This window comes from Amblyomma americanum, chromosome 2 (genome assembly GCF_052857255.1).
Source record: "Amblyomma americanum isolate KBUSLIRL-KWMA chromosome 2, ASM5285725v1, whole genome shotgun sequence".
Lineage (NCBI taxonomy): Eukaryota > Metazoa > Arthropoda > Arachnida > Ixodida > Ixodidae > Amblyomma > Amblyomma americanum.
This window is the reverse complement of record NC_135498.1, coordinates 209,768,516-209,789,975: the sequence shown is the minus strand read 5'-3', so window position 1 is coordinate 209,789,975 and position 21,460 is coordinate 209,768,516. Positions and strand designations below refer to the sequence as shown.

At 48.1% G+C, this 21,460-nt stretch overlaps 1 protein-coding gene across 1 annotated transcript in view; it reads right to left on the bottom strand.

Annotated features, from left to right (window-relative positions):
• LOC144120358 (uncharacterized) overlaps positions 1 to 21,460 on the bottom strand; it is a 333,822-nt gene that overhangs the window by 279,311 nt on the left and 33,051 nt on the right. The gene's annotated exons all lie outside the window — the stretch shown is intronic.

Below are 21,460 nucleotides of genomic sequence, written 5' to 3'. Positions count from 1 at the left end.
AATCCCCACAGACTGCAACGTCGAATGAACGGTCATCAGTATTCCAGCGGTAACGCGGCTGGCTCAAGACCGAACAGGATCGGGTCCCGGCGCGACCATTTGTTTTTTTAAGATCATTAGCTCTTTCTCATCACGTTTCGAGATTTCGTTGGGTCTGCTACCACCCTGAGATCACAATGACATCTGTGGCGGCAACTAGAAAACAGCACATCTCGCACTGAGCCTTGTAGCGCCATCTACAATAGGGGACACAACCTGGGCCAAACATGCGCTGCAGACGCCAGTGAACAGCGCTTTCTCCGAGCGACTCTTCGTAATTGGTTAGGCGGGGGCTTCGCCACTGACTTGTGTTCGTCTGCCTCGGCCGCACGTGAAGGAAACTAGTTTGAGCGCGTGCGCTCGTTCTTTCTGGCTCGCGCTTCCGCGCCATTGTGAGAGGTGGTGGTTGTTACTATGGGATATTCTGGAGAGGGGATACTGGACGCGACGTATGTTTCCCGATTCTTGGGATCACTGTTGGCGTCCAGGGGAAGGGGATGGCGAGGTGGTTGGGGGATGGGGGAGAGGGGCACTGTTACTGTCGTCGCTGTTCTTCACGTATTTCAAAAACGTTGCGGTAGCTGGCCCTCCGAAAGTCAACAGGCAGCAGGCGCACCACAGCAGCAGCTTTGGCACCAAGGGAGGGGAGGATGGACGGCAGCGCGCGGGGAGTGGCGCACGCGTTGTGAGAGGAGCTCGCTTCGCGCACGCTATGTTCTCTCCGCTCGTGCATGGACGCCATTGTGAGAGAAGAGCACGTCCGCCCGAGGGTTGTCTTCGCACTTAGACACTGCTGCGAAAATTTTGCGCTTGCTCTCGTGCTTCAGAGAGGAAGCAGCTCTTGTGCGCGGCGTCAAGCAAACGGTCCAAAAGGGCGCTGATTTCGTCACGCCCTAGTTTTGTGCCCAGAGCGCATAACCACGTGATGTATGAAGTGAAAACTGAAATTAAAACCTATCTTCGAACGAAACGGCGGCAAAAATGCGTTTCGCATTTTTCTCTTCTTCAGCTCGATCTGCTTGCTTCCGCCGTGCGGGCTGTTGACACGTTTCTGCTACATTTTTCTTTTCTCTTTAATCGGTGTTTCAATACATTTGGCGCTAGGCTGCTCACCCCAGCGTCACAGGTAGAATCGCTCCGCGTTTACATCTGTGCGAAATACGAAAGCGCATTTCGCTATGTAGCCCCGCCGCGGTGGCTCAGTGGTTAGGGCGCTCGACTACTGATCCGGAGTTCTTGGGTTCGAACCCGACCGCGGCGGCTGCGTTTTTTATGGAGGCAAAACGCGAAGGCACCCGTGTGCTGCGTAATGTCAGTGCACGTTAAAGATACCCAGGTGGTCAAAATTATTCCGAAGCCCTGCACTACGGCACCTCTTTCCTTCTTTCTTCTTTCACTCCTTCCTTTATCCCTTCCCTTACGGCGCGGTTCAGGTGTCCAACGATATATGAGACAGATACTGCGCTAATTCCTTTCCCCAAAAACCAATTATTATTATTATTAGATAAAGGCTTCTACTTCCCACTCTGATTTCATGCGACGATTCGGGTCTCTTTGTGTGTGCAGCTTTGCGTGAAGTGTTGACAGCCATCAGTCCATGGACAGTGACCACGCGATGGAACAGACAGATAAAGCGCGTCTGCATTTGAATGTGTGCTTTCTCACACAAGGAAACACAATAAAGACCTCTACAGGCCTGTAGTGCAGGTTAAGAACACACTACACTAAGGGCTGCGTTATACTCCGACGTAACGCGCGCGAGGCACTGCCACGTCACGTTGGCTAAAGCAGACCGTCTATACTCCGACGCCGCTTGACCACCGACGTGTTCGGCGGCTTCGGCGCGCCCTGACGGTGCTGGCGTCGACATGGAACATGTGCCTATTCTGCGCCGGGCGCGTCGAAGCCGCGAACCCAGAATGCACCGCGCGCCTCGGCTCAGCCGCTACTGGGAGGTAGCAGGCCGGACGATTGGATTTCTGCGCATGCGCGCCGCTTGTCGCTTAGCGCTGTGTCATGTCGACGCGGCTGGAGTATACAGGGGCGATTTTCAGCCCGGCGCAGCGTCGCCAACGTGACGTGTCCCACCACAACCGCCGCGCTTGCGCGCGCCGAGAACATCGGAGTAGAACAGAGCCTTAATACTTCCCAGATTCTGTTCAGCGTGCTATGGCTGAAGCAATAGTTTCGTACGCGAATCTGGCTTGGTCTCCAGCGCAGTAGCTCCGTCAAAGTCTACCCTGTGCTCACACGCCTCGCAGGGCCTCGATGCTGTGCTTCGTTTGCTTTGATGTCAGCTTTATACTGCTTCATGCTTTCCACGAAGTACCTTGTTTCCCCGACGTTTACGCCTGGCACATAGTGCAGGGTACTTTATACACAACGCCAGGAGTTTTTGCTTTATAATGACGGTATTTCGGGCAGGGCAAGAGCTGTTCGATGTTGGTTTGAGACTTGTTTGCACCACTTCCTTCAAGAAATGATGTTCATGGAAGTAATAAAATATTGCGAAGAAAACTTTATTCCTACCAAGTCGAACGCAATACAGCAATATAATTCGCCTAAAGCGAAGACTTCAGAGAATGCGCAGAAGTAAAAAATCACCGGCGGAAATGGAAATATGTGAGCTTTCACATGTTCTCAGAAAGGAAATTAAAGATGCAAGAGTGAATTTTTTTGCAAGGACAGTCAAATTTTATGATTATGCAACCGCAGATGTTTTGGCGGTATTTATCGAAATGTGGTCGTGCCATCTCGAAAATAGAAACTGACAGCCGTATCGTTGAAGATCAGGGAGCGATTTCGAACTGCTTCAATTCATACTTCCAATTCCATCTTTAAACGCGCAACTCCGGTGAGTGTAGCCCCGGCACAGCTCACCACCCACATGCTCGAGCTAGTGATAACGCAAACAGGCGTCCTAAACTTGCTCTTGCAAATCAATGCGAAAAACCCCTGGTACAGACGTATTTTCAAACGTATTTATTACGCGCTACGCTGAATATATTGTACCTTTTATGTGCGCAATATTAATTGAGTCGCGATCGTACCTCAAAACTGGCTGCATTCGAAGGTGATACATATTTAAAAGGGTGGAAACAAACTGCTAGTAAATATGTAACGACCAATATCGTTAATTAGTTCCTGCTGCAAAGATTTAGAGTACATAATTCATAAGGCAATCATGCCACACGTGGAAGAAAATAATCTACTCTACAACAGGCAACATGGCTTTCGTAAAAAACTGTCACCTGTTAATGAACTGCTTGAAATAATACATGGCCTGGCCTCAGTATTTGATTCTCGAGTACAGGTTGATGCAATCTTTACAGACTTTGCCAAAGCTTTGACAGTTTTCGTCATACAAAATTTATTCTGAAACTAATATCAATAGGCACAGATTTGAAAGTAGTAGCATGGATAGAAGCCCAACTTTTCAACCGTAAACAGTTCGTCACAATAAACAGTGTCAACTCGATATACCTGGAAGTGATCTCGGTGGTACCCGCTACTGTTTCTTGTAACTGAACGACATTCATTTGTGCGCAGAGCCTTTTTGCGACTTTTTGATGAGACTTTTTGCAGATAATTCTGTGATTTGTACAACTGTCAGTAGCACTACTGATAAACTGAAACTACAAACATCTTTACAAAATTTTTCTGACTAATTTGCAATCTGGGACATGCAAATTAACATTTCGAAGACGACATGTATGTCACGGATCTCCCCTAGAAACAATCGGACCGAAAGAATGGACTAGGGAGAGGTGTTCCCACACAGACGCAGATTTATTACACGCTACGTGACACAAACGCTTGCAAGCGAAACTAACAAAACTAACAGAAAACACATATTATCAATACACACGACCCGGGAACACTGCTACCAGCGTCTACTACAAGCGTTCTACTGTTAGCTGTCGGCATTCGTGCTCATGGTTGCTTCGGTGCGGATGCGATTTTGCCTGGGTCCAGTAGACGGCGTCGATATGGCGTTCGACGTGCTGCAGCTGGCGTCTCTGGCTGCGTCGTGCAAGATCCCGGTCCAAGCGCCCGTGGAAGTGATGCCGGTGACGTTGGCGTTGGGGGCACCACACGGATGGGTGGCAACAGCCCTGGAGACACCCCTGGCCATAGCAGGTTGTCGCGTCCTCAGTTCCTGGAACGGGCCTAGGAACGGCAGGAAGTCCACGATGCGAAGCCGAAGAACGCGAGCTCACCGGAGCACTAGCCGGCGTCGCACCCTTCCAGCCGAAGCGTCCCGGACCCGCCGGAGCCTCCGCTTCTCTGTTCTCACCCCCCCCCCCCCTCCGTGCCTCGCTCTCCCTCGCCCTTTTATAGCCTTAGCGTTAGTCCACGTAAGCCTTGTCGTCGTCTTCTTCTCTTCTCCACCAATCATCTCTTCCCACCACATTGAATACTTCTTTAGTCTTCGGTTAATCCACATCATCCTTATGGCCATCCTCTTCGTCTTCTTCAAACCCCTTTCCTTCATACTTTTTTTTCAGACTCCCTATTATATGTGACAAGGGGCCCCCTCTCTCAAGAGTTTTTCCGTGAAAAACTGCTCACGTCATCCTTATCTTCAAACCTTCCAGCCAACCGACTATCTTCTGTGGCAATTGTGGCTACCCTCTTTCCTTCATCAGGAACACCGAAAGAAGAATGACAGCGAATCAGCCTACCTCCGAAGAACGCGAGAGCACAGAAAAAACAAAAGAAAAACGAGCTGCTGTCCCATACGTGGCGGGAATTAGCGAAGCGCTTGCACGTATTTTCCGCAAGCATGGCGTCAACATCGCGCACGTCCCCGCTGGCAAGGTGCGAACAGAACTAGTGAATGTGAAGGACAAGGTCCCTCGTGAAAGATTTCCAGGTGTTGTATATGAGATAGACTGCGCCGATTGCTCATCAATATATATCGGTGAAACAAAGGACTTCAGGAGACGCCTGAGAGAGCACCAGAACGACGTCCGAAACCGGAAAGCAGCATCTAACGCCATCGCCGAGCATGTGCAAGAATCCGGCCACGAGATTAACTGGGATCAAGTAAAGATATTAACAACCGAAAAGAACACATCAGCACGGCAGAATCTTGAGTCCCTTATCATACAGACATCGTCTAACACATTAAACAGGAACGACGGAACTCTACATCCTATCTATGCTAAATCATTAAAAACGCTACTGGGTGCTTCAAAAGGACGAATCCGTGCGCCGATTGCTTCATAGTGAACAAGGGAGCTGTAGTGCTCCCGAAACGTCTTTTCATCTTTTTACTTTGGCCAGTGACCAGCAATCTGCATCAATTGTGGACCCAGCACACAACACACCGCAGATGTCCAGCACACACCAAAAGCACAGCACTAACACACCACACCAAATTTACTTACGGAAAATTAGCACACTACTGCCGTTGTCCGTCTGGTGTCCTTAATACACATGTTAATGTCCACAACACACTCCCTTGTGTGATCACATAACAACAACAACAGCAACAACCACAACAAGATACATTCCAGAAATACCCAGGACGACAACAACAACGACATATATCCTAGAGATACCTAGAGCTATTGAGTTGGCTCTACTCATGAATTCCGCTCCAGCGTTATCTCTGCTTTTAATATATTTCACCTGAAATCAGTATTCTTTCAAGGCCAAACATCATCTCATGACTGTACTATTGTTCATTTTGGCCTTGGTTAAGTATTCAAGTGGCTGGAATGTCGGCTCCCATACTACCGCCAAGCATACCTTTCCAACTGTGGAGTAGTTGCGTTCACTTGCATATAATCTCTTGCTTGGAAAAAATACCGAATGTAGCACACGATTCTCTTCTTGCTAGAGTACGGCTCCTAAAGCTCGGTGTGATGCATCAGTGCGAAGCACTAACTCATTGTCCAAATTCGGAGCAAGCAGTACGGGCGGTTTTGCCATATGCACTTTTAACATCACGAATGCGTTCTCGTGGTCAGCAGTCCAATTCAGCTTATTGCTTGCACCCTTCTTAATGAGTTCGTCCAGCGGATCGGCTATGTGGGCATAATCGGGAAAAAACTCCCTGTAGTATCCCGTTAAACCCAATAACGACTGTACTACTTCTTTGGTCATCGGTGTCTGGGCTTGTTGCCTTTTGACCAAGATGTCTTTCGTTGCGATGCGGCCCATCCCCAGCTTGTGTCCGAGAAAAGAAATGGCTTCAAAGCCCACCTCACATTTTGCCGGCTTTATAGTCAACCTGATATCTGAATTCTATAAAACAATTTTTCCAGCATAATTACATGCTCTTCTCACGCATCGGTTGCTGCACGCATGTCATCAATATAGTGTTCTACATTCTGGAGCCTATCCAAAACACTCCTCATCAGCTCCTTGAATATTGCAGATGCTGTCTTCAAACCAAAAGGGAAGAATTTAAACTGTAATAAACCCGCCGAGCAAGAAAAGGCAGTATTCTCTTTAGACGAATCTTCCATTGGTATTTGCCAATACCCTTTAGCTAAGTCAAATTTAGAAAAAAAATCTTTTGTGAGACACCTTAGCGAACACCAGGTCTGCTTTAGGTATAGGTTCGGCAACGGGTACTATGATCTCATTTAGCCGACGAAAATCTACACACACTCGGTTAGTTCCATTGGGTTTTTTGACAACCACGAGAGGCGTATTGTATGCTGACCACGACCTCTCAATCAAATCAAGCTCCAACATATTCCGAACCTCATTTTCAATTGATTATGGCACTACTAGAGTTTGTGCACGCTCATTGGTCTTACTGTAGAGAGATCTAATTTTCAACATATGACATCCGTTTTGACCGGCACATCCGAAATCATATCCCCCTTCCTTTGGAGTATGGCCTTTATCAGTGATCTTCGGTCTTCATTTATATTGGGGTTTATTAACACCTGATCCCATCCTAGAGTTTTCTTCCCACTGCACGTGGGCACCTCGGCAACATCATCTGTCTCCTCTGCTACTACCGAGCATGCTACCTTGGGGGCGCACCGTACGGGAACCCTTTCTTAGTACTTTGGCAACATGTTTGCATGGAAACCTTCTTGGTGTTATTTATCAATGACTCATAATCCACGTCATTTTTCTCCTGCGTCACAAGGCAAGGGCCCTTCCATTGCATCAGTAACTTATTATGATCCGTGGGTAGCAGGATGAGAACCCTGTCTACCGGATTCAGATTGTTGTGAGTGGCTTTCGTGGCATAGTAGCCCTTATAGCGTTCGCGTGGCCTTTCCAGGCCTTGATGTGCAAGCCTACATGCATGTTTCCTCCAACTTGTCCCGCAACTCAAGAACGTATGTGTATGTTGTCTTGAGGTCTGATGCAATCTCTTCATTGCCCCACGGCGGTTAACCTCCTTCATTAGTTCCGACGTGAGGTTCGAGCCCCGGTTACTCAAAACTTCCCTCGGGAACCCATAATGCGAAAACATTTCCAAAAGACCCTCCGCTACTTCATCATCATCATCATCATCAGCCTTACTACACCCACTGCAGGGCAAATGCCTCTCCCATGACTCTCCAATTAACCCTATCTTTTGCCAGCTGCATCCACCCTTTGCCTGCAAACTTCTTAATCTCATCCGCCCACCTAACCCTCTGCCGCCCCCTGCTACGCTTACTTTCTCTTGGAATCCACTCCGTTAGCCTTAAGGACCAGCGGTTATCTCGCCTTCGCATTACATGCCCTGCGCAAGCCCATTTCTTTTTCTTGATTTCGACTAGGATGTCATTAACCCGTGTTTGTTCCCTCACCCACTCTGCCCGCTTCCGGTCTCTTAACGTTACACCTATCATTTTTCTTTCCATAGCGCGCTGCGTTGTCCTTAACTTAAGCTGAACTCTTTTCGTTAGCCTCTACGTTTCTGCTCCGTAGGTGAGTACCGGTAAGATTATGCTGTTGTACACTTTCCTCTTGAGGGAAATTGGTAAAATGCCACTCATGATCTGCGAGAATTTGCCATTTGCGCTCCACCCCATTCTTATCCTTCTAGTTATCTCCCTCTCATGATCCGGATCAGCTGTCAATACCTGCCCTAAGTAGACGTATTCCGTCACAACTTCTAGGCTCTCGCTGCCAATTGTGAACTGTTGTTCCCTTGCTAGGCTGTTGAACATTACCTTGGTTTTCTGCATGTTAATTTTTAGACCCATCGATCTGCTCTGCCTGTCTCTCATTGATCATGATTTGCAGCTCACCTCCTGAGTGACTAAGTAAGGCAATGTCATCAGCAAATCGCATATTATTTAGGTATTCTCCATTTATTCTTATTGCCAACTGTTCCCAATTCAGGCCTCAAAATACCTCCTGTAAACATGCAATGAACAGCATTGGCGATATCGTGTCTCCTTGCCTGACGCCCTTCCTTATTGGAATTTTATTGCTGACTTTATGGAGGACTATAGTAGCTGTGCAGTTGCTATATATATCTTCCAGTATTTGGACATAAGGCTCTTCTACCCCCTGATTACGATATGCCTGTATGACTGCTAAGGTTTCCACTTAGTCGAATGCTTTCTCGTAATCAATGAAAGCTATATATAGAGGTTGGTTATATTCTGCGCAATTCTCTATCACCTGATTGATAGTGTGAATATGATCTATTGTGGAATAACCTTTACGAAAGCCTGCGTGATCATTTGGTTGATTAAAGTCTAACGTTGTCCTGACTATATTAGCGATTATCTTAGTAAATACTCTGTAGGAAACGGATAGTAAGCTGATCGGCCTGTAATTTTTCAAGTCCTTGGCGTCTCCCTTCTTATGAATTAAGATAATGTTTGCGATCTTCCAAGCTTCTGGTACAGTCGAGGTCATAAGGCATTGCGTATACAGGGTGGCTATTTTTTCTAGCACGATGTCCCCTCCATCCTTCAACAGATCTGCTCTTACCTGATCCTCCCCAGCTGCTTTTCCCCTTTTCATTGTTTCTAAGGCTTTCTTTACTTCATCTTTCGTTACTGGCGGGATGACGCATTGCTGTGCACTGCTGTCTTTCACATTAACGCTCTGATTACATTGGCTACTGTACAGGTCTGTGTAGAACTCTTCAGCTACGTTAACTATCTTATCCATATTGCTATTGACATTGCCCTGCTTGTCTCTTAATGCATACATGTGCTTTTTACCTATGCCTAGTTTCCTCTACACTGCTTTTAGGCCACCTCCGTTCTTTAGAGCATGCTCGATTCTCCCCATATTAAACTTCCTTATGTCGGCTACCTTGCGCTTGTTTATTAACTTTGATAGCTCCGTTAGTTCTATTCTATAGGTAGGGTTAGACGCCCTGATGCTTTGGCGCTTCTTAATCAGATCTTTCGTCACCTGAGATAGCTTCCCGGTATCGTTTCGAACTTTCCTACCGCCTACTTCTACTGCGCACTCCGTAATTATTGATGTCAGATTATCGTGCAATGAATGAACATCAAGATCGTCTCCGCTACTTGGATACTGTCAATATTCCTCAATGGAATAGCGTCAGGATAACGACTCACCACGTCAACCAGAGTAAGCACATATCTGTTGCCTTTGGCGAATACTGGAGAGATCGGCCCCACAATGTCAATAGACACTCTTTTAAGCGGTAGGTAGATGGCTGGCACCTTGGCCAGGGTGAGTGGACCGACTCTTCTCTTCGGAACTGTGCGCTGGCACACGTCATATGAGCGGACAAAGCGTTTAACGTCGCTCTGGACACCTGGCCAAAAGAAATCCTCGATGATCTAGACACCGTTTTTTGAACACCCTGGTGTCCGGCCATAATGGCGTCATGTTCAAGCGTAACACTGTCTCTCGCATATCTCTCGGTAACACCAGCTCTTGGACCCGTCTTCCTGAGCTAAATATGCATTCCCTGTGCAAAAGACCATTTCTGAATTAACATTCGAATGACGCACGACTCTTCTTTCTTTTCACTTTTTCCCAGACTCTTTCGAAGCAGGCTCGGGTCTTCTCTTTGCCTAATTGCAATTTCGCACGGTGTCACGCTCAGACACATCGTAAAGGAAGTAGAGAGCGGACGCTGCGTTGCTCGGGCTGTCGCTTGAGCCCTTATTTCCACTGCCGACGAGAAACTTACTGCCCCATCACCCGTCTGAGCAGTCGCGGGCCTTTCCTTCTTTGGGTGTTCTTCAACGTCGAGCATCCTCCACTCGGGATCGGGGTCTTCGACACTTCTTGCGCCCATAATGTTTCCCAAAATGATATTGTAGATAGGTTGGTCTACGCATTTAGCTACTACCTGTCCAGTATAATATGGCATGGAGACGCATCGCCTTTTCTTTGCTTAACCCCAGCTTGTGCGCCAGTTCTAATGTTGTTGCCAAATTCATACTTTCTGCCGTCGAGAGATTCGAACGATCCGAGACAAAGCAGAAAGAAAAAAGGAAATGTATCCTGACACAGTCTCGCCACTTAACTCTGTCACGGATCTCCCTTGAGAACACTCGGACCGAAAGAATGGACTAAGAGACAGGTGTAACCACATAGACGCACATTTATTACACCCTACGTAACACAGAAGCTAGCACACAAAACTAAGAAAACTAACACAAAACACAGATTATCGATACACACGACTCGGGAACACTGATACTAGCGTTTACTACTAGCGTTATACTGTTAGCGGTCGGCGTACGTGCTCACGGTTGGTTCGGTACGGATGCGATGTTGCCTGGGTCCAGTAGCCGGCGTCGAGATGACGTTAGACGTGCTTGGGCTGGCGTCGCTGGCGGCGTCGCTGGATGCGTCGTACAAGCTCCCGGTCCAAGCGCTCGTGGATGTGATGCCGGCGTTGTTGGCGTTGGGGGCACGACACGGATGGGTGGCAACAGCGCTGGAGACATCCCTGGCCGTAACAGGTGGTAGCGCCCTCAGATAACTTCCCGGAACAGGCTCAGGAACGGCAGGAAGTCCACGATGCAAAGCCTTAGAGCGCAAGCTCACCTGAGGACTAGCCGGCGTCGGTCTTTTTCAGCCGAAGCGTCCCTGACGCGCCAGAGCCTCCGCTTCTTTATTTCCCCCCCCCCCTCGCTCTCTGTCGCCCTTTTATAGCCTTGGCGTTAGTCCACGTAATCCTTGTCGTCGTCTTCTCCTTCTCTTCTCCACCAATCATCTTTTCCCACCTCACTGCATACTCGTTCATCTTCTTTAGTCTTCGGTTAATCCACGTCATCCTTATCGTCATCGTCTTCTTCCAACCCCTTTCCTTCATACTTTTATTTCAGACTCCCTATTGTATGTGACATTGCATGAACATAACAAGAAAAGAATTCCTCTGTCTTTCAACTACACGTTATCCGGTTTTACAACACCATGCGTAGATAAAGCAAAGTACCTGAGGATCACAATAACCCCAGATGTGAAAAGGAACACACACATCGACAAGGTATGCAGCAGTGCGTTTAAACAAGTCAGTTTTCTTCGTCGCCGACTATCAATGGCTTCATCGCACGTAAAACTAACTGCCTACAGATCATTAGTCCAACCTATTCTTGAATATGCGAATATAATCTGGGACCCTCATCAAGCGTACCTGATAGAAAAGTTCGAAAAAATTCAGTCCAAAGCACTACGGTTTACATATTTGATGAACTCTCGTCGTTAAAGCATAACAGCCATGCATACCATTGCACAAGTTCCGACCTTGCCTTGCCATCTCAAAACGGCTGCAATGAAATTCCCCTTCAACCGTTATCATAACGGATTAAATATAGTTAAGGAGGATTACTTAAAAGAAGCCCACCGTCACTCCATCCGAGGTAACCATACTAAATGTATTAGTTTATGCTGGACGCATTGTAAAATGTTCAAATTCTAATTTTTTCCGAAGGCAATGGAAATGTGGATGCATTACCAAGTTATAATGTTCACACTGTAAATGCTGATGTCTTTTAGCAAAATGTTGAACGTTTTATCGCCCAAGAAAATGAATTTATTTGACAGTGATTGTTAGCGCCAGTTTCACCGTTTTTGTGTCTTTTGTTGGTGTTTTTATTTCTTATTGTGCTATCTATAAGTACACGTGACTAGACCCACTCCTTTATGAGCCTGAAGAAGGCTTACAGTACTACTAAATTAAAGACCTGAGCTTTTGCTGACGCCTTTTACACGTGCAATGCATTCGCATTTTTCTCGCTCGCATATTTGGGCTTGGCGTAGAAATGTTTTGGTTGCGTCTGTTTTGTCTCTAAGGGATACATAGAATGAACGCGCTGGGGTATCCTTTTTTTTTTTTTGACGACCAGCAAAAAAATACCTGCAAAAATATAGCCGTCCTAATCGCTTTTACAACACCACGGAACGGTGCGATCTGCACTCAACACTGCACCGTACCTATACCGGAAGCATCGGTCCTCTAAGCGTCGCCGCTGCATCTTGACCAATCACAGGCGGTGATGCGATCAGGGGTATGCGCCGCGTCGCAGGATGCATTTTTCTGCTAAAAAAAAAGACAATTCCCACTCGTTTCTTTTCTAATTTGAGTTGGATATTCCAGAAACCAGCATGAAAAACTAGCACGCCGCTGAACACGGGATTTTCACAAAGACGTGCTGCAGTGTCCCTTTAAGAGTTCATTCCAATCGTGTTGAAGCGGAACGTGGCGAGGGGGATCGACGCTAAAAATCTATCCGCGATTTATGTCAGCTCGCGTGAGAATTACGCGGATGGTATGAATCAAGTTTCCACTTTTTGTATGCTTTCACAAGCATCGGCTTAATCATCAGTGGAATATAGTTGACCACCATATGATGATTTGCACGCATGTACAGCATTCTTGAACAAAAATTTTGAATACTGCAAAGCTTCAAGGTAATGGTATAGAAATAGTGAAAGTAATGGTCCATTTTTCCAAATCTTTCCTCTGTAGTGTTTCCATCGCTTGCATCGAGTAGTTAACACTGCCTAAGAAAACCAATGGGATTTTTTTTACGAAATCAAAAATAAAATAGCAAAACAATTGAGAGCTGCCAACGAGGGATCTGCGGGTACGTTGATTGCTATAATAAAACCTTCCAAACAGCTGTTTTCCTAGAATTGTTTGGTATGCCAGCATGCCAAAAAGCAAGCGATCTGCCGCAGCTTCCCCGTTTATACATTGCAGTCAGATGCATGGAGCCTGACCCGCGGTATATAACATGTCATTAGCGTCATGCGATCAGATACGTGCTAGTGCATGAGATGCGCTAATACTGTTTCGTTTCGTGTATACGTGTCATTTTCCAACCAAAGAGTGTGTATTTAAAAATATTTAGCGTGTCGGTTTGCGGTTTAGCAGCAAGAGTGCTCGATTCATGCCATGTGTGTATCCGTCGCGCATGCGATATTTGTATGGGCACTTCGCCTAACACTCTACCACTTGGCTGTTGTGATGCAGGCTATAGGGATATAAAGACAAGCCATCACGAGTGAACCGTTCTTGTTTCTTACCCTTTGTGTGCTCGCTGTTCGACGAAGGAATACGGCGTAAGAAGTGGTGTTGCGTTCACGAAAGCAGTAACGCGCAGGTAGAAGAGCAGTCGCAGTGCACTGGCACGATGATTTAGAGGAGCCATCAATGCCACGCGTGCTGTCCGGAAGACCCTCCAAGAGCTGAAGCTGGTTCAAGCAGAGGTTCGAGCTGTTCCTGTAGGCAAAGGAGTCTAGGAATCAACCGTGGTCGCAGGCGGCTAAGACCGCTCTTCTGCCAGCGTTGCCCGGAAGAACGCCCTAGATGTTTTCAACTTTTTTTTCCGGAGAATAAAAGCAAGGAATATTAGGAAACAGTTTCGATCAACTTCCTGGAATACTGCAGAACTGCAGCATGAAGCTGCAGTTTTAGTATCTTAAGTGACTCTATGGTAAGGAACATTGCTCACTTTGCCAGAATTAATCTGGAATTGTGCGAAAAAATGCTGAAATTAAAAGGCCGGTGATCACCCGGAGCGCAGGAAATTTGCAAAAGAGGAAGAGGCACAAGCTGGGAAAAACAATGCCAGAGCTCAAGTGGATAACCATGTACCACAAATCAAAATGTACTAGCAATTTAAATGTTCAGCTTCAGAACAATGTGCTGAATGTTAGGAGCAAAAAGAAGGCTCAACGAGAGCAGGAAGTGGCTCAGGACAAAGCATGCAGACAGCTCAGATGTTCTAAGTGCAACCGCTTCTATGAACATCCCAGATTTTTGATGCCGTGGCGCTAGCCACTTTCCAGCTTGTTGCGAGAAAGGGCCTCGAGTAAGCGAAGTGCGCAACGAGCAAAAAAGATCCAAAATCATCGATGTCAGCGTAGGCCGCAAAGAAGATTGGGTCATCTACACAAGAGTGGCTTCCCAAGTCCTCTCCCTGAAGGTAGATGTAAGTTCGCAGGCGAAATTATTCCCTCACTCCGTTCTTCAAAAGGCTCACGGCGAAGTCAGGTCTAAGAGCAAGCCTCCCCGTTCCAGGTCGTACAGCGGCGAATTTATCATGCATATCAGAGTGGCTACGCTACAGATACTTGTGAACGATAAAACCTGTTATTTTGACTTCATCGTGCACAGCAAAAAGGCTATTCTGGGACTGTCGGCGAGCGAAGCATTGGACTGGTGTCCCATTCCGTGAACAATGTGAACACCAACAGCACTTATCAAGTGGCTAAGGAATTTCCTGAAATTTTGCAGGGCATCGACACAATAGCCCACAAGGGCCACATGCTTCGGCGAAATGGTGCAACAGCGGTGGTTCAGCCGGTGCGAGGGGTGCTTTTTGCGTTGCCCGAGAAGAGCTCGACCGTATAGAACGGGCAGGCATCATGTTCAAAGCCAGTGCCCCGACAAATAGGTTGGATCCGTTTGTTGCAGCAAGAGGAATGGCAAACTCCGCGAATGCTTTCATCCCAGGAAAATTAACGAATGCCTAAAAGGGGAACAAAATGGAATGCCTAGAAGCGAAGACATTAAGGCGGAACTTGTGGAGCTCCTTCTCTCGCCTCGACGCGAGCTCGGGCTTTCATTGCATCCCCTTAGATGAAGAATAGATACGCCTTTTGGACGCTACCGTTTCTTGAGGCTTCCCTTCGGAATTGCTGCAGCTACTGAAGTTTGTCAAAGTACTGTAAATGAAATATTTCGCTAGACTCCACTTGTGCGAATATATATCGAAGACATGCGGATAAAAGGGAGCACAAGAGATAAACATGATACCCTCCTCCGCACAGCCTTGCAATTCGCCAAAAAGTATGGAATTATGCTTAACAATGGGAAGTGCGAATTCATGGTCACCGAAATTGACTTTTTGAGGGACACCTTAAGCCAGGGAGAATAAGACATAACCCCGATGTTACAGCCCGCACTGCTGAATACCTCAGGAAAGGACAAAACAGGCGTTCATAGAATGGTCAGGGCCCTGTACTGCATCGGGAAATACACACATCGGACGGAAAGGATGACCTTCTATGAAGCCTCATAAAAGAAAAAGTTTTTGAAACGCCCGAAATCCTGTCTAAGAAATGGCAAGCTGTCTGTGACATACACAGAGAAGTCCACCTTTGCGTGTAATTTTTGACAGCGCCGCAGAAATGGAATTGGTTCGGCCCTCTTCCAGCATTACGGCAACAGTTGGCGGACGGTCGCTGCGCATAACACAGATGGCGGAGACATAACAAAGATATACAAATAGAAAAAGAGGCGATGGCCGTTACTATCGGGTGAGATGAATTTTTTGCACTTCGATTACGGACACAAGTTCACCATAAAATTCGGCTACAGACCAGTAATAGCAATTTCTTCAAAAGCCATTGGCGGCATGAAACCAATAATTTACAGGTTGTTGTCGCGATTTCTAAGATACTATTACTTTCTATTAGCAAAGCGGCGGATTGTTTGGCGCACGCCACAAGTGCGCTTTGCGCATGGTGGACTCGGACTACTGCGACACAGTGGGTACAGCTGCGATTGGTTACCGCAGAGAAGGCACAGGAGCGACGGGCGAAAAGGCTCGCATCACTGGCTCAAGACGTCGTAGTGTGTCGCTATAGGTCATTGCGTACGGCGCCGGCTGTGGAGCTGGTAGTGGCTACAGAACTCACTGGGTTTCATCACGGACCACTTTTGTTGCGGCAGCGACGCTTGGCTGTGGATTCGAATTGAAGTTTCTCTAGTTCTTCCCGCACAAGGCTGTGACGTTCCTTGTGTGTGCTACGAAGGGCCTCGTTTCGGCGGGCCTGGCCCCGTGACAAGACGGCGGGCATCATCAATTACCGAGCCATACTCGTTGAAAGTGAACGACCAAAACGAAGGAGTTTAAGCACAACCGGACCCCCTTTCCATAATGTCGGCATGTGTCGAACGCCGCCGCCGCGGGGAGACGGGCGTTATCTTCCCCAATTGCCCTGACCGTCCCGGGGACAAAGGGGCCTCGTTTCGGCGGGCCTGGCCCCGTGACAAGACGGCGGGCATCATCACCAACCCTCCCGAGCACATCCCAGGACAAGGGACCACTTTCCCGGCCTTTTAGTGACCTCGCGTTCCGGCCTTGAGTGGCGAGTGTCATTTGATGGAGAACGGAGGTCGGTGACCCGCGGGAACCGTCAGCGGGCCATAGACCGTCTACCACAGCCGACGCTACCTCGACGACAACCTTCTTTCCCTCGGACTCAACACGTGACGGGGGCGAGACTATAAGTGCAGTGGTGTGTTTGTGCGCCCAGGTGAAAGCCCAAGGCCCCTCCCACTCCATCGTGGGCGTCCTCACCCTAGGGAATGTACGGATAAGAGGATATAAAATTCGACAAGGAGTACGGAAGAGGGAACGCTCAGGACAACATCGCTCGCCAAGGGGGCCTTCAGCGCCGAAGCCCGACGGCGTGCAGCTTCTGCCAGCAACCGTTCGAGCTCAACTCCGGAGCCCCTCCATCGTCCCCATGAAGTCGTCGGCACGTAAGCTCGGACACCCCAGCCTCTGATGTCATATCTTAATCATGTATAATTATTGAATATATCTGTTTGTTTAAACTGAGTCATACGGTGTCTCATTGCCTCTCCGTCCCGTGTGGACCTGCGCATTATGGGGGGTCGTCACAAGGCTCTTCACAAGCTCCCGAAGCGGCAGATACGTGCAGTAATCATTGACTGCTACACTAGCCTTACGACCGTAGTGGGCGCTCCGTTCCTGCAGAGAGCGCTCTATACTCGTGGCCTCCTTGGCAGGTCGCGGACCAGTCCGGCAAGAAACTGCTCCTTTACGCCGCGCATAAAGGGGCGTACCTTCTTAGTCTCGGGCGTAGCAGGGTCGGCCAGATTGAAGAGTCGCGTCATGTCCTCGATCAGCAAGGCGATGCGGCTGCCACCTCGAGTGGAGGGCGATCTCAGCCTCTTCCTTTCTCTAGCTGCTAATGAATGCCGCTAACCGAGCTCCCGACGAAAAAACTAACAATTGGTGAAAGAAGCTTCGTGATTCTCAAACCACATCTTGGTCAAGTCCTTCGGTTGAAAAATTGACGTTTTGAAATTTACGCTCGCCGTCCCATTCGTTGAAGCCTGCCACACGGTCAATGCTGGACAACCAGTTTTCAACTTCCTCCAACCTGTCACCGTTGAACGGTGGCGGTGAGAAAGGTGCGTGAAGGACGAAGGGCGCAGCATTCTGGGAATGCAGAATTGTCTGGCTACCCGTGGTGGACGCATGGCCCTTACCGGCATTGTCAGTTGGCCGAACTTCGGCTGCAGACCTCGCAGGGGGTGGCTCACCTGGTGGACGCGTGCTCGAGTCCACGCGTTAAGAAGTGGCGTCAGTGGTCTCTTCGAAGTCTGCGTACAGTCGCGGACAGAAGTAAACGGAGCGCGCCGCACAAGGAACAACTCGTGTCAGCGCCGCCTAGCTGAACCAGACGAAAGCTCGAAATCGCCACGCACATGTGCAGGCCCTCTTCCGGCGCGACCCTCTCAATGCTCAGCTTGCCTCGCATTCGTCCTGCGTCTATGTGGTGCTGATGATGATCATGATCATATGGTCGCGCTCTGTGTAGCTAGCGAACATTTCGGAATACACAGACCGCTGTCTTTAAGGCAAATTGCGCGGGGACGGCTCTACTTTTAAACCGCTTCGCGTGAGACAGCTGGAGGCGCATTTGCGCCGCAAATAACCCGCGTGTTTAGAAGTTTTGCTGCCGCTGGGACTCTTCTGCGTCTAGCTCGCAAGCAAACGCGCCCGAAAAACTAGGCGTACTGCCGCAGTTTTGTGTTAATTTTCTACAGTTATCACTCATGATTCGCCGGTGCCGACGCAGCACTAGTGCATGCACCCTGCCTGTCTCCCCCGAAGCAAACTCTCCCTATACTGGATACTGCTCTTATCGCCACCGAGACAGTGCAATGCGTATCGCGCTATCATGTGCGGAGCAGAGCTCATGGTAATCACTTAGCATGCATCTTCGGATCTCAGGATGACTACAAGCATCCGCTGTCTCACCCATGTGAATGCCGCGGCAGCAGTGCGTCACTGTTGCGTGCCCTGCGTGCAAAATTCGGCATTTATAAGTACCCGTGTGCACCCACTAATCAGAGTATTAGTCACGTCAGAACCCGGCAAGAGATCCAAACTCTACTGTGCGAGCTGTATTACTTCACTGCTACCGGTTACATATAGACAATGGTCTGTTTGACAATATAGGCGTAGCAACCCAAAAGCTGAATCCAGCACATTTGGAAGCAGTCACTATCCTTGAGACGCTGGATCGCGCTGCAAAAAGCGCCAAGAGCGGCGGTTTCGTCTCGTTTTAAGCTGATCTTCTAGGCGAGGTTCCAATGTAGGAGAAATGTGGTGCAGGACAGACACGCAGGGCGCATGCTTTGCCGCTCCATCGGTTCCTCGTAGGAGCATGACGAAAATGAACGGTAACTGTATTAAAAGAACCTGAAACTGCTGTGGTGGATCGAGTATTTTGGGTATATTTAGTCTATAGCGAGACGGAAATGAATCCCAGAGGCAACTAAAGTTCGATGGACGGGGCTACTTGCGATGGAAACGCGCCTACAGCTGTCTCAGTTGAAACGGCATAATGATAGCGTCGCCCCAGCGGGATCTGTGGCATCAAGGCAGCGGTCTGTGCGTTCCGAAATGCCCGCTCGCTACTAAGGGCGCAACCATCCGACCATAATCATCATCAGCAAGACATAGACGCCGGCCGAATGCGAGGCAAGCGGAGCAATGTGAGGGTTGCGCCGGTAGGCGGCCTGCATATGCGCGTCGCAATTTTGAGCTTACGTGTGGTTTGGCTATAGGCGGCGCTGACGCGCAGTTCTTTCTTGTGCGGCACGCTCCGTTTACTTCTGTCCGCGCCTGTACATCGGACGCTACTGAGCTGCTCTAGCAAATATTTCACCAACAAACGGTCGGCGTACGCAGGGCAGGGTTTAATTAGACGTACTGGGACGCGCTAGACAGCAAAGAGCTCGACAGTGGAAGACGACAAAACGTCTAGCCCCTCGCATGCCCAAGTATTGCAAAGTGCCATATCATACAGTTCGGCCGCAGCACGGCGCCGCTAGAGGGTTTATAAGTGTGGCGACATTGTGCTGCTATATGTGTACGTTTTGCAGTGTGTCCTATACAGCGATAATGAGTGCAGGAGGTTCTGGCTGCAAAAGAGAATTGGTTTTTCGTTCTTCAAAAAAATCGACAGTGTGTCAATAAACCTTGCGCGGCTGAGCGAGCAGACGCTGAATAAGCAAGAAAAATTATACCTTTTCTACCGCATAAAATATGACCGAAAAAATTCTCCTCCACAGTTGCGTTGACGCTTTGACTGTCGGCGCCGTAAAAACAGTGCCACCTAAACAAACGTCGCTTACGCTGTGTGCAGCACACATAAACTGCTCAGAAATACCCTAAATTGGTCCCCTGCAGATCCCGCGCCAACGAAGCGCACTCTACGTGAGTCTTGACTGCGAGCGTACGTAAAAAAAATATGCGTTTTCAACGAAATGAAAGATTTTGCTTTTCACAAGTGCATTATTGGGCGAAATAATCTGTAATTCCATTTGCACGCCATGCTTTCGAAGTCTTCACGCTTCCCTATAAATGAGTGCGTTCTGTTGTGCGCATCAGTGCGGGTTGTCGGTGGCGCTGAAATGCGTTTCTCCTTTGCAGAGCAGGTCCGATGCGGTCATCGTCATACCGAGATCATTAGCCAAGACACACACAAGCTATGCTTTTCGCAGAGTTCACACGCGAAAATAAATTTTGATTTCCACTTACTACGGCGATAACAGAAAGTTCGAGCGCCGAGCGACTTGAGGACAGGCTCGCGTTCGTCTGGCAAGAAGGCGTTGTTGGTGCTGAAACGCATGCAAAATAACGCTTTTCTCTCTTATAACTGTTATAACCTTGCTTTTATTATAGAAATCTGGAAAGGTTCTCTCCTCCACAAAGGGGCGTTCTTTAAGTGACGTGGCAGGGATGGCGGTGTTGTCTGGAAGCCAAGGTCACGGTGGCAGTTAAATCATGCTCAGTGGAATTTCGCGGTCTGCTACGATGCCACATATCCGGCGCTGACTTTTTCCACTTCTAAAGCGCAAGACTAACACAAACATGATGTGGCCAATGTGGACGACTAAGCCATGTGAGGCGCCCTTAGCTTGTAACGCTTTTGGGGCCACTGCGTTTTACCTTTACGTCATGGCGCAAGAAAAAGGCCCACAGCCTGGGCGTGCTACCAGAACTATTTCAAGAGTGCTTCACGGAATTCGTGATAAACGGCCCACAATGCACTTAGCGGGCTCGCGACAACGACAGGCCTGTCGATGGGACGCTGTTAAGCACGAGTGGCCATTCTGAAAGAAGGCCATTGCTCTGGTTCAAATTCACATCATGGGACTTGAAATAATGCCCAATGAGGGCCTTCGTTCTGGCTCCTAAGACCAACTTTTCGAAAGTACCCAAATATTAAATCATTCTGTTGATAACAAGTACAAATGAGACCTCAAATCAACAGCTATCTTACAGCGCCGCTTCAGAAAATGTACAAGACTTCTACCGAATTCGTTGAGGTGCGTTAAGCTTTGTTAAGTAACAAGCTACACTTAGGAGTCATCTTCGGGAAGCAAATTCAGTTTCACAAAATGGTAAGAAAGTGAACTCAAGATGCGAGAATCGGGTGAAATCATGGTTTTATTCCAAAACATTTTTCTGTTTGCATCAGCTTCTAGAATCTGCTTCTGCTTTTTAAAGATTTTTTCAGAAGTCCAAAACGGTTCAAGGAACTCCTCAATGATCTCTTACTTATTTCGCTTAATTAATCAGACGAAGGATTATCGGTCTCTTTTCTTTAGAACTGTGGCAAAAAATGTGAATCAGAATTTCTACTTTTGTTCATTTTTTTTATTCAGTCTGTTTTCTTTCTCTATGCTTTTTCCAAGTAGTGTTTTGCTGAGCGGTGGCCTGCT